The sequence below is a fragment of the Pongo pygmaeus genome, chromosome 21 (genome assembly GCF_028885625.2).
Source record: "Pongo pygmaeus isolate AG05252 chromosome 21, NHGRI_mPonPyg2-v2.0_pri, whole genome shotgun sequence".
NCBI classification, from domain to species: domain Eukaryota; kingdom Metazoa; phylum Chordata; class Mammalia; order Primates; family Hominidae; genus Pongo; species Pongo pygmaeus.
The window spans coordinates 15,558,003-15,571,272 of record NC_072394.2 but is presented as its reverse complement, the minus strand read 5'-3'; positions in this window follow the sequence as shown (position 1 = coordinate 15,571,272).

Here is a 13,270-nt window from a genome sequence, read left to right as displayed (position 1 = left end):
GATTTTATCTGTTCTGCTGGGCCTAGTGTAGGAAGCTCAGTCTAAAGTGATGGGCGCCCATAATTTCTGTCTAACAGGATGTTAGGAGCCACAGGAGATAAACATATATAGCAGGTCACTTGCTTTTTTTTTTTTAAGTCAGCAAAGGCTTATGTGTGATTAAGTAAAGCACAGGAATGAATTTCCATGAATGTGATGACTTACTTCTATTATTACTTATAAGGGAGTTAAAAGTAAGTGAAAAACTTAGTGACAACCTTGAACTCCCAAATTACCACCTGTTTCTCATCAGATTGCATTATGAAAAACTTAAGTGAATGAAATCATCTCAGTACACTTAAAATCTTGAACACTGACTTGATTTCCGGCCTAAGGAAACTCTCTACAGTCATATTTTGGTGTGATATATCCTGAGCCCCAACATGATGTTCATGCTATCTACCTGTTAAACAGGCTGAGGTTGCTTATGAAAGTGACATGAGATTCATTTACATTGTTAGTACTTTAAAGTCTGTTGTATGAAAGGTATTAATTCAGGAGTGAGATTTAACAACTCATTTGTTCCCAAGGATTTATTGAGCATTTATTGTATACACAGCCCTGTGTAAACCAAAAATAAAATTAAGCCCTTCAACAAATTGAATGGACTTCCCCACCGTTGGCCAAGGGCATTCCAAGGTAAACCTGAAAAACAAGTTCAGGCCATGATGGGAAGGGGGGTCAGACATGCCTCACTAGACTCTCCTCCTTTTGGAATTCAGGCAGAACTGACCAGCTTTAACATTAAAACAGACATCTTAAGACCGCCCAAACAGACTCTTTGTAGCAATGCAATACATCACAAAATGACAGATAGCAGGCCCTGAAATAAATCAAAGCATTTTATCCTGAAATACATTTCTTTGACGTCTGGCAAAGCTGTCTCTTTGGGGGGAACTCTACATCCTGTAGAGAATCCCCCTTCCCTTTCCAAGTCTTTTCCTGATGCAGGAGAGACTAACTAGGAGTCTGGCACCTGGAAGTCTGATAAGAAATATTCACACGTCTCTCTCTGAAGCCTACTACTTAGAGACTTCATCTTCATAATAAAAGCCTTAGTCTCCACAATCCCTTACCTTAACCCAGACATTCCTTTCTATTGATTCCAGGTCTTTAGATAATAACTTAACTCTTTCAATCAATTGCTAATCAGAAAACCTTTGAATCTACCTATAACCTGAAAGCTCCCCACCCCTCAAGTTGTCCCACCTTTCTGAACTGAACCAATGTACACCTTACACATACTAATTGATGTCTGCTTGTAATTTCTGTCCCCCCTAAAATGTATAAAATCAAGCAGTAACCCAGTAACCCAACCATCTTGGGCGTGTGTTCTCAGGACTCCCTCAGGCTGTGTCAGGGGCACATCCACCATTGTGGCAAAATAAACATTTAAATTGATTAAAACTTGTCTCAGATATTTTTTGTTTTATACCTGTATTAGGACATGACAAATTAAAAAGACAAAAAAAGACACTGAATTTCTGTCTATAAAACATATTTATTTTGAGTAAAATGAGGTTATGTTAATTGATTGGTACATATTACAAAGGATCATAATAAAATGGAAAATTGGTAAAATTTTAAAGAAAACATAATGAAGACGTTACTAAAAGTTAATTGCCTCATGTTTTCATCCTATTTTTAAGAGCTAACCTTATCTTTGCGTTAGAGGTGTTACTGAGCACAGGTTCTTGGGTTCTCAATATGTTAGAGATTGAAGTGAGGCCAGAAGAGTTTTTCCAGACAAGGCCTCATTGGAGTTTATGCCTGGACATAAGGGAGACAATGAGAGAGAGAGAGAGAGAGATTGAGAGAGACAGAGGGAGAATTCTCTGGCTGACTTTCTGACAAGAGCCCGTAGGGCTTTTTTATTAGGCAAAGCACAGGAGTTGACAGCCGGAGTAGGGTATGCAGGTAGGCATTATCTGGTTGCTATGGTTATCCTGAGTAATGGGCCCCCTGCTGGTCTGGCAGAAGGCAACAAGCCTGTAAATCAATTGTTTAGCATTCCCTCCCAAGCTGGGACACTCTGCAACCCTGGTGATCTCCCAAGGCCAGTTCCTGGAATTCTTTAAGTAAAAGGCATGGTTCAGACATAATGACATCAGTGAGGTAGTGGTGTAGATTTCGCAATTGTGGAGATGCATGAAAGAATGCTCTAGTGGGAGTGAGTTGAAGCCAAGCCCCATTCCTACTCTGTCTCAGAGGGACTTTTAATTATCAAATTGAACTTTTTTAAATTTCAATTTTCTTAGAAAATACAGCATTGAGGCTATATTGGTCAAGTTCTCCAGAGAAACAGAACCAATAGGAAAACTGATAAGAACCAAACATAAGAAAAAGAAATTACTACGAGGAATTGGTTCACCAGGTGCTTATGGAGGCTGAGAAGTCCCACAGAAGCTGGAGGACCAGGAAAGCCCATGGGATAATTTAGTCCACGCCTGAGGACCAGGGGAGCCAATGGTATAAGTTCCAGTCCGAGAGCAGAAGGGAGATGAGGTGTCCCAGCTCAAGCAGTTAGGCAGGAAAAAAGGGGGCAAATCCCTCCTTCCTCTGCCTTTTGTTCTGTCCAGGTCCTCAATGGACTGAATGATGTGCACCTACATTGGGAAGGCCCATCTGCTTGACTCAGCCCACCCATTCAAATGCTATTCTCTTCTGGAAACAGCCTCAAACACACCCAGAAACAGTGTTTATTTGGGCATCCTGTGGTCCAGTCAAGTTGACACCCAGAATTACCCATCACGGTAACCATTCCCTGGAGCAATGATTCACCTAATGACTCTAAAGAAAGTGGCTTCTTTTCTATAGATTAAGGATTCTCTTAGTGGAGTGAAAGATCAGACAGAAAAAGGTCAGCAGGTAGAGCCAAGTCCTTGTGATCCCTGGAGGAATTACTCCCATCATTACATTGTTTATGAAAGCTCTTTCTCTTCCTGGGGACTTAGGTAACATCCTCAAATTATCATGTCTTTAAAATTCATATGTCTGGAAGGAACCTGACAAATCCATCTCGTCCAAGTCCTCCATCACTGTGACTCAGAGCGATGGAGTGGCTTACGTGGCATCCTAGGGAGCTGCTTCCAGACCCTGCCTCTTGCCCGTCCCCTTCCACTGACTCCTGGTGCATAGACTTTGAAGATCATTCAAGAGCTTTGCAGAAGCTGCTGAATGAAAATATATTATTGCCTCCTTGTTTATCTGCTCTTGTGTTAAGGAAAATTGAGAAAATGAGTTTGGACATTTGAAAGTGCAATAAAGTAGCTACATGCTGGCAACACACAAAAAGGTAGGAGCTATTATCCCAGTATTGGTCACAGTGAATGCACTATTCATTTTAACAGAAAAATTATATGCTGGCTGGGCGCGGTGGCTCACGCTTGTAATCCCAGCACTTTGGGAGGCCGAGGCGGATCACGAGGTCAGCAGATTGAGACCACAGTGAAACCCCGTCTCTACTGAAAATACAAAAAATTAGTCAGGCGTGGTGGTGGGCGCCTGTAGTCCCAGCTACTCGGAGAGGCTGAGGCAGGACAATGGCGTGAACCCGGGAGGCGGAGCTTGCAGTGAGCTGAGATCGCGCCACTGCACTGCAGCCTGGGCGACAGAGCCAGACTCCGTCTCAAAAAAAAAAAAAAAAAAAATGTATTCTAGCGTCTATGAAAACACATGAGTTTAGGTTCTCTTACCAGTTCATGGATGATTTTCAGTGCGTTCATAGCCGTGTATTCTCTTGAGATAAACGTTTTAAAAAATTGAAGCCATTAAAAATATTAAAACCTTCCCTTTTTCCTCTCATTATTCCCAAATCTCAATAAACCATTGCTTTGTGTAAAGGAAACTCAAAGCAGAGAAATGGTGTGTCTCCTAAAACTTTTTCGGATGGAATGCCAATGTTTTGTGGAAATGGGGTTATAAGTGCCTTGTCTGGGTTTCTCAGTTCTAAGCATCGTCTACTCTCCAAATTGGGGTAATACAATCTGTATCCTTGCAATGAGTTTATGATGTTCGTTGTCCTCATTAAACCACTATTACAAAATTATAACTGAGACAGTAAAAGAGACCTGACCTAATCAACAATATCTTGCTTCTAACCTCTAAGCTGCCCTTGTTCATTCCCGGGCATAGGCCAAAATAACTTTGGGAGAAACTTTGTTTACAGTTTATAGTTTAAAACAAAGATGATAACAGCCCTTTCCCCAGACAAAGCTCCTTCTTTCCTGGAGACTAGACTGCCTTTGCAGGACTAAAACATTAGCCAAAATATTAGCAATTATGGGTTAGGAGTCATGCAGCTCAAGGCTACAAGATTCTGACCCTCCCCAAATTGCTCCTGGGGATAACCTTGAAGCGGCTACGTTGTCTGGGGTAAATACCCGCGGTTTGTCATCTGGCGCCAAGAAAATTTAGGACACTGACACACACAAGGAGTTTAGGAGCGAAGATTTAATAGGCAAAAGAAAGAGAAAGAAACAGAAAGGAACATAGCTCTCTCTAGCAAGAAAGAGGGGACTTCCTAGAGGAAAAGGCAGGCTGGTGGTGGATGTGCTGGATTTTATAGTCAGGCATCTAATTTACATAGGGCTCACAGATTGATTCCATCAGTTATGACATTTACACAGTATGCAAAGAAGGCTGGCTACCCCACACTAATCTTATTATGCTAATAAACTTTCCCCTTGGCTGGCACCATCTTGTCTGCTCCTTACTGTACACGTGGCTGACAAAGAGAAGGAAGATGGAGCCACCGTCTTGAACGTGATTGGCACAACTGCTGGCATCTGTGTCTGCTCTTTTTGTTGATTTTACAGGCTGCTCTTTGTTAGAAAAGAAAATAATTTGGGGCTGCTTTTCATTAAAAGGAAAATCTTACCAAGGACTTCTGTACCCTCGCTTATTTTGCAGACACTGCACTTGGTGGATCAGCAGGCACCACCCAGATCGATAAACTGGCTCATCTGATCTTGTGGTCTGCATCCAGGAACTGACTCAGCCCAGGAGGACAGCTTCGACTCCCTATGATTGCATCTCTGACCCAACCAATCAGCACTCCTAACTCACTGGCTCCACCACCCACCAACTTATCCTTAAAAACTCTTATCCCTGAATGCTCAGGCAGACTGATTTGAGTAATAATAAAATTCTGGTCTCCCAAACAGCCGGCTCTGCGTGAATTACTTTTTCTCTATTGCAGTTCCCCTGTCTTGATACATTGGCTGTCTAGGCAGTGGGCAAGGAGAACCTGTTGGGCAGTTACACTCAACACTGACTCTAGATCTCACAGGTAGTCAGAAGTAGAACCAAAGAGTCTGACATCAGAACTTACATCCTTAAACCTATGCAAAAATGCTGGGTGAAAGAAGCAATAGTTCTGGATGGTACACTTTCTTTGGGAGGAAGTAGAAGATGGATCATTGGAATTTGCATGGTGGTAAACTTGGATGGGAATTTGGGAGGAGTCCCGATTTGAGAGTAGCTCAAGCTAGGACTGAGAAATAATATGTGATGCAAATGCCAGAAGGGAAGATTGGAGTCAAGTCTGGAGATCCTTCAATGCCAATCATATTCATTAGCAAGTGGGTTAGCACTTTTCATAGAGATCCAAATACTGCAACCTAAATATATTAGGGGGTTATTCTCTTACAGAAAAGAAGCCAGGAAGTCAGCTCTCCAGGGCTTCAGGGACCCAGACTCTTGCTGCTTCTCCATCTTCAGGGTCACAGGTTGGCGCAGGAGCTCCAGCCATCTTTGAAAGTGCCTTTGAGAAATCATAACAGTGAAAAAATTATGACAGTGAAAGATCTGACCTAACCAACCCTCAGCTTGCCTTTAACCTCCAAACTGCCCTTAATCACTCCTGGGCCTGGGCCAAACCGACTTTGGGAGACATTTAGTTTATAGTTTAATGATAATAGCCCTTCCCAAAACTAAACTGCCTTTGAGAAGCTAATGAAGGAATCAGATTAGGAGAAAGAGGAGTCTGGCTTCTGCTAAGGTGTAGACATAAATGATTATCAGCCATTTTTCTGGAGGTCACAAGATTTGCAACTTCCCCAATTATTCCTGCAGATAACATTATTATTGTAGAACCTAAGACTGGCCTTTTGAGATATCTTTTTAGTTTTTTGCATTTCTGAGGATGATGGCTCCACCTGAACCTGCCAAACATCCTGTGGCCTCACTCAGAAGAGGACCACTTTCCACACCCCCATTCTCTTGCCTGCCAAACTTTCAGGGAGATTGGTTTGAGTAATAATTCCATCTCCCATGTGGCATGGCTGGCCTTTTGTGTTTCTTTATGGCAATGCTGTGGTCTCAGTGAGTTGGTTTTGTCTGTGCCATGGGCAGGACTAACCCATGGGGCAGTTACATCTTGTCTGTATTCTAGGTCCAATTCAGAGAAGGGAAGAGTGAAAGGGTGCTAGGTCATATCCCTCCTGCTGAGTCAGCTCTGCCAAAATAGCTTATTATGGGAGTCCCAGTGACTTTGTCTTGTTAAAAGAAAAACTTCAGCCGAATTACATTTAAAGGAGTTTAATTGAGCAATGAATGATTCATGAATCAGGCAGCCCCCAGAATCAGAGCAGATTCAGAGAGACTCCAGGAATGCCTTGTGGTCAGAACACATTTATAGACCAAAAAAGTAAAGTGATGTACAGAAATCGGAAGTGAGGTACAGAAATCGGAAGTGAGGTACAGAAATACTTGGATTGGTTACAACTAGGCGTTTACCTTATTTCAACACAGTTTGAACACTCAGCAGTGTGTGACTGGTTGAAGTACTGCCGCTGAGATTGGCCAAGACTGATTGATTGTTACAGGTGCATACTTCTAAGTTAGGGTTTCAACCTTGTCTACCTAGTAAGTTAGGTTGAAGTTCATCCACAAGGACTCAAATATAGAAGTACGGAGTTCTTCTCAGGCCATAGTTAGTTTGCTTTAACAGTCTACAGCTCATAGGTCACCCCTGGCTGCAAGGGAGGCTGGAAAATGTCATCTTTTAACTGAACATTGCTTCCTAGAACAAACTCAGTGTTCCAAGGCAGAAATGAAGAAAGGTTGTTGGATAGGTGATGTCAACTTCTCTAGCCTGAAGAGTGTAGACTATTTTCTTAGGCCATGGGAAGTCGTTGGAGAATTTTGAGGAGAGAGGTGATGGAGTCAAGAAGATGAAATTGACAGAAGTGCGTGAAAGCAAATAGATCAAGCAGAGGATGATGTGCGTGGATATGCACAGAAAGTGGAAGAATAGTCCAACCTACTCACAACCATTTGGGAAACTGAGGCATTTGAATGGCCCAGCTTCAAGAAATACCTTTCCCAAGACAGGTGCGGTGGCTGATGTCCATAATCCCAGCAACTAAGGAGGCAGGAAAATCACTTGAGACCAAGAGTTCAAGAACAGCCTGGGCAACATACTGAGATGCCCATCTCTACTACAAATAAAAATTTAAAAACTAACCAGATGTGATGGCATGCACCTGTTGTCCCAGCTACTCAGGAGGCTGAGGCAGGAGGATCACTTGAGCCCAGGAGTTCAAGGCTGCAGTGAGTTATGCTTGTGCCACTGTACTCCAGCCTGGGCAACAGAGCAAGACCCCTTCTCTAAAATAAATAAAATTAAAATTTTTAAAAAGAAATACCTTCTCTGCAGCATTTGAAGTTGCAGGTCTGAAAGCTAACTGAATCTTTTTAGATTCAGTATGAAAACTGATGTCAGCTTTCATGCAATTAGCAACTTTATCAAATGCTATTCCTTCTAGAAAGCTACTCTAAAGCATTTTCTCTTCTGTCCTTTGCATTCATTTTAACACTAATATAACACTTTATAATTGAATAATATTTCAAATCCTCTTAAATTTGAACTATGTACAACTAGACTTGGAAATTTTGTCATCCTTAGAATGTCAGCACCAACTTATATTGAATTTATAGTCACAATCGAATAGGCATTTATTCTTTTATTTTTTGAAATGGAGCCTTGCTCTGTCTCCCAGGCTGGAGTGCAGTGGCACGATCTCGTCTCACTGCAACCTCCACCTCCTGGGTTTGAGCAATTCTCTTGCCTCAGCCTCCCAAGTAGCTGAGACTACAGGTGTGTGCCACCACACCTGGGTAATTTTTTGTATTTTTATAGAGATGGAGTTTCACCATATTGGCCAGGCTGGTCTCTAACTCCTAACCTCAAGTGATCTGCCCGCTTCAGCCTCCCAAAGTGCTGAGATTACAAGCATGAGCCACTGCGCCTGGCCTGAAATAGGCATTTATATCAGTGAGATGTTCATGAGCTGTATAACTCAAAAAACAAAGCCCAAATTCACAAAATGAACTCAGCAATAATAAATAAAGAATATGAGCTAGTGTGCACGTAGTGTATAATAATCATAGTAGAATCATTGTTGATCTGATGTGACTTTTGAATATAGTCATAATGCTTATGAACTTCTTTTAATGGCTACCTGAATTGGAAATACTGGGATTTCTGAGATATTTCAGTGGTTTATGGAGACAAGGGGATGGAATATTTGAAATTAGAATTGTTCTGTAAATGGCATTGACTTCCTGCCTTGGTTATCCACACTATGAATATTAAAAATCACAGGTTTTATGTTTGAACTACAAACATTTTCTTTTAAAAAGGGACACATAAGTGGTGTGATCTATCTTGTTGTCATCCTCCTAAAAGTTGAAAGACTGCTGCTATTGCAAGGAATGACTTGAGATGGCCAGTTTCCAGGCCACAAAACCCTCTGAAGACTTTCAGGGACCGAGTTACAGAAAAACAGGCACTTCTACGTCAGCTGCTTAGAGAATGCTAAAAAATACGTACGTCCATGAGATACCTCCTGTTTACCACTGACTTGTTCTCTTACCTTAGTAGGACATACTTGCTTTAACGCCCATAAATATGTATTATCTTTTGTGGTTTAAAACTCGTTTTCAGCTAGGCACGGTGGCTCACACCTGTAATCCTGAGGCGGGTGAATCTCTTGAGTCCACGAGTTTGAGACCAACCTAGGCAATATAGCAAAACTCCATCTGTACAAAAAATACAAATTACCTGGTTATGATGGTATGCACCTGTTGTCTCAGCTACTTTGGAGGCTATGGTGGGAAAATTACTTGAGCCCAGGAGGTGGAGGCTACAGAACCACGATCACACCACTGCACTCCAGCCTGGGTGGCAAAACAAGACCCTGTCACAAAACAGGACAAAACAAAACAAAACATAACAAAAAAAACTAGTTCTCTTATGAAAAACTGAGATTCTACTTCTGAAATGCAGATGCTAAAAACTGATGCTGTCAGGGCAGGAAGTGTCTCTTTTTGTAGAAGAGTTCCATTTTAAAACAGAATTTCCCATCCCAAAGTCTGCACTACCTGCAGAGGAAGGAAAGCATCACATAGCCATATAATTCCATGTGACTGTAGAGCATTAGCAATTCCATAAGCACCTGTTTTTTAGGAATCACTTGGGAAGTTTCTCTTCCAAGCTACACAAAGCTGTATCCCCTTAATTTTGTCCCTCAATCAAGAATTTACCCTCCAAAGGATATCAAATTTTTTGCTGTCATAGCAACTCTTTCTGGCATCTGAACCCACACCAGCTTATGCGGCCCAACTCTTTGATGGAGTCTAGTGGGCTAGTGCATGCAACATCCCATAATGCCAGCAATTGTTCCACCAGTAGATGCCCCAGCCATTTGGGTCATCTCTTCAGTGGTATGTTTTAAAAATATTCTTGACAGATCTCATCTCCTTTGTACAAAATTGTAAGCAGGAGCTTTTCTTGGTCCACACAGAAAGGTAGGAAGCTACAAAATAGAGATGATTGCAGTTCATTACTTCAAATCATACCGCATTTACTCTGTGGGGAAGAATTTTGGTTTGAGTTGGGCACTTTGGCCTCTTTTTAATTTGCTAATTACCAATATTAAATGTTTCTCTTTGATAGTGAATTTCTGGCAAAGCATCTGTTTTCATTCTGTGAACTACTGAGGATTATAAATTCTGAAATCTCCACAGATGGGCTAATGATGTGCTAAACACGGTTTCACAGGCAGACAGATGGAGGCAGTTCCACAGCACAAGCAGCTGGGGAGGCGAGGGTCTGGACTGCAGGGCCTGGTCCAGGGGACTTATCAGAAATCACAACAATAAAAACATAGATCTTCATTGGAGTTTGACAGTGATTGTTATTCCTTCTAAGAGAGTGATAACTTGATTTGCCTACAAAAAAGTGCATTGTCAAGAACAAATCTAGCACAGGTCGGGTGAATATTTGGTGGCTGACTGTCAAGATCTCCTCTGGCTTCGTTCTGCCCATCCCCCATCACATTTCTGCAAATTCTCCCTGCAGGATGCCTTGTTCTTAAGGAATTCAGGTGTCACAGGTGGCATCCTTTAGCTTCCTTGTAATATCAACTGACACCTCCATAAAGCCACCCCAAAAGGAAACCAGGGTGCTCACCATACATTAGAGAGAGGTAGTTCTAATACAAGTTCCCTAATCTTCCTTCCAACCAGATGGCTGCCCCTTGGACCCCGCCTATATGGAAATTTTGGATCAGTTGCTGTTTAGAGGATTAAGTTTATCCCAAACAGACAGAGAGGCTTCTCCCTACATCACAACAAAGCTGGAGAGGGAACCAGCACAAGGACCAGGCCCCTGCCAGACATCTGGACAGCAGGAAGTCTGCTCCTCTTTGGAAACCCATAGAGAGCCAACCAGCCTTTAAGTGCTTTATGAAGGTGAGAGTTGTTGTGTGGAATGTGAGGAGCAACCCTGTCTGACTCTGCCAGAACACCTAAAGGAAAGGTTTGCCCCTGGCCAGGAGTAGGTACCAGGCAGAGCCATAGTCAGCCTAGCCACATAGCCTCCAGCCTCAACCTCCAGATGCAGGTACCCAGTGGAATTCCTTGCCAACCCTTGCCGCATTAAGTGGTGATGGGAGATTTGGTTGTTCTATTTGCAGTGCACACTTTGGAGAACAATAGGAGTAAAGTATGCAGGAAGAACCCCAGACCTGGCACATGCTACCTGGGCACTGATCCTGAGACAGGGTAGGGACAGGATTTGGGCCCCACCCACTTGTCTCTCACTGAGAACGTCTACTACAAGCTGGTGACCGGGAGGCCCCAGGGCTGGAGGGAATCCCAACGAGGCCATCCAGACCTTGCCCCATAAATTCTGCTCAAGGCACCATACCTACAGATTGAGGGACCTGGAGGAAGCTAAAATAAGCAGCTCCCACCTTATATCTTACTCAAAGGAGTTAACCCTATTGCCTGCATGCCCACTAGGCCAGAAGAAAAACTGACCCTTAACCTTAGCTTCATTATAACACCAAAAATCACACCCAGGTGGAGATTTAACATCCTAATGAGACGTGACACAGGAAGAAGCGTATTATCATCTGCACGGGTGCTAAGCATTCCCGCCTCTACATGCCTAACGCCACTCCTTTCCCGCTGTGGCCCCTATAAAAATGTTTTTCCAACACCCTCCAGGGAGCCAGCTAGGGAATCCTTTCCCTGAGCTGCCTCCCTTATGCCTGGGCACAGCCCCATAAAACCTTGTTTGGGAAAACTCTTTTGGCCTCATGACAATTCCTATTGCACTGAGAGCCCAAGAAGCCGTGGTGGGTAATGATCTGACCCAGCTGCCATGCCAGACATGGGGATACAGCTATGAAAGGGAACAGTCCCTAAGCTCAAGGATCTCATAAGGTGGAAAGGGAAGGGAAGCACTGAACAGTGTGGTCAACCGAGATAGGCAAAGCCTCAGAGGGAGTGCTTAGCAGAGGCTCTGCAAGAAGACACTGTGGGCCACATTCTCTTGGCCCACCTGGTGCTCACCTCCAGTTGGTGGGCAATTTCTTTGCACACTGGGAGCTTCCTGCTTCAAGAATCTGCCAGCCTCTCCCTTCTTCTCTATAGGAGGACTGCAGGGAGGCCAGGAAGTGTTGAGCACTTAAGGCCCCCAAGACAACATTCAACCAGTTGGTGAGTACACGTCATGGCTTCCTCCCCACTCTCTGGGGCAATTCTGATGTGTGCTCCACCGTCTCCCAGAGGTCCCTGGCAGCAGTGAGCCCAGTGGCCCTCTGCAGTAACTCACTCATGGGCAAACCCTTTATTGACTTCCCTGCCTCACTTCCCCACTCTTCACAGGGCTTTCTGGGTCACCTCCCAAGTGAACCAGTTGGCTCAAACCCTTGTCTCAGGCTCTGCCTTGAAGGAGAGCCCAGGCTAAGAGGAATCTGAGACATCACATGGCACTTTTGTGCAAATTAGAAGATAGTCCCTTTCCCCCCACCCCCTGAAGGAGGCAGCCCAGGGCAGAGTACATCCAGCAGAGAGTGACCCAGCCTGGATGTAACCATCTTTCTCCAGCTGCCTGTAGGACAAGCACCTTTCAAGTAGTGCCTGTGGGGTTCTCTGACACTTCCTGACAGCCAGGCCTCAGCAAACACATCCCTCGTTTCCCTGAGATATGAAGCACAGATATGTGGTCTCCTATGCAAACTCCTTAGGCCAGATAAGTATCAGAAATTGAACAGTTCATATCCCATATTTGACATATCATCCCTGGAAGAGTCTGGGACCACACTCCCAGTTTAATCAATCAGTTTAAAATTTCTAGGACAGTCATGGTGGCTCACGTCTGTGAGCCCAGCACTTTGGAAGGCCCAGGCAGGAGGATCACTTGAGCCCAAGAGTTCAAGACCAGCCTGGGCAACATAACAAGACCCAGTCTACAAAAATTAAAATTAAAAATAAAATGAAATACAATTTCTGCTTCTGCATGTTTAACATAAGGAGTCTGCCCCAACTCTCCAAAAACTGTTGGTTCTCAGATTTCAAATTGTAGACAAGGGATTGTGGCGCTGTTTGATGTCATGTCCATTCAAATCATATGACTCCAAGGCCCACTTCACGGCCTTCCTCTTTCATGAATTCTGAAGGACTCATGGGACTCATGATCTATACCATGAAATATAGCACTACCAATGCAGTACTCCTCTCTATTTTCTCGTAGTTTTTCCTGCATTCGTTCGTCTTCTGTTTCAGTTTCATAAGTCCTTGAAGGTAGAAATCATGTTTTATGTAGGATGTTGGATTGGACAGGATTTGGGGTTGTGTGAAAGACAAATTCAAACCAGAGTTTTAAAATTTTTTGGCAGGATGCAGTGGTTCATGCCTGTAATCCCAGCACTTTGGG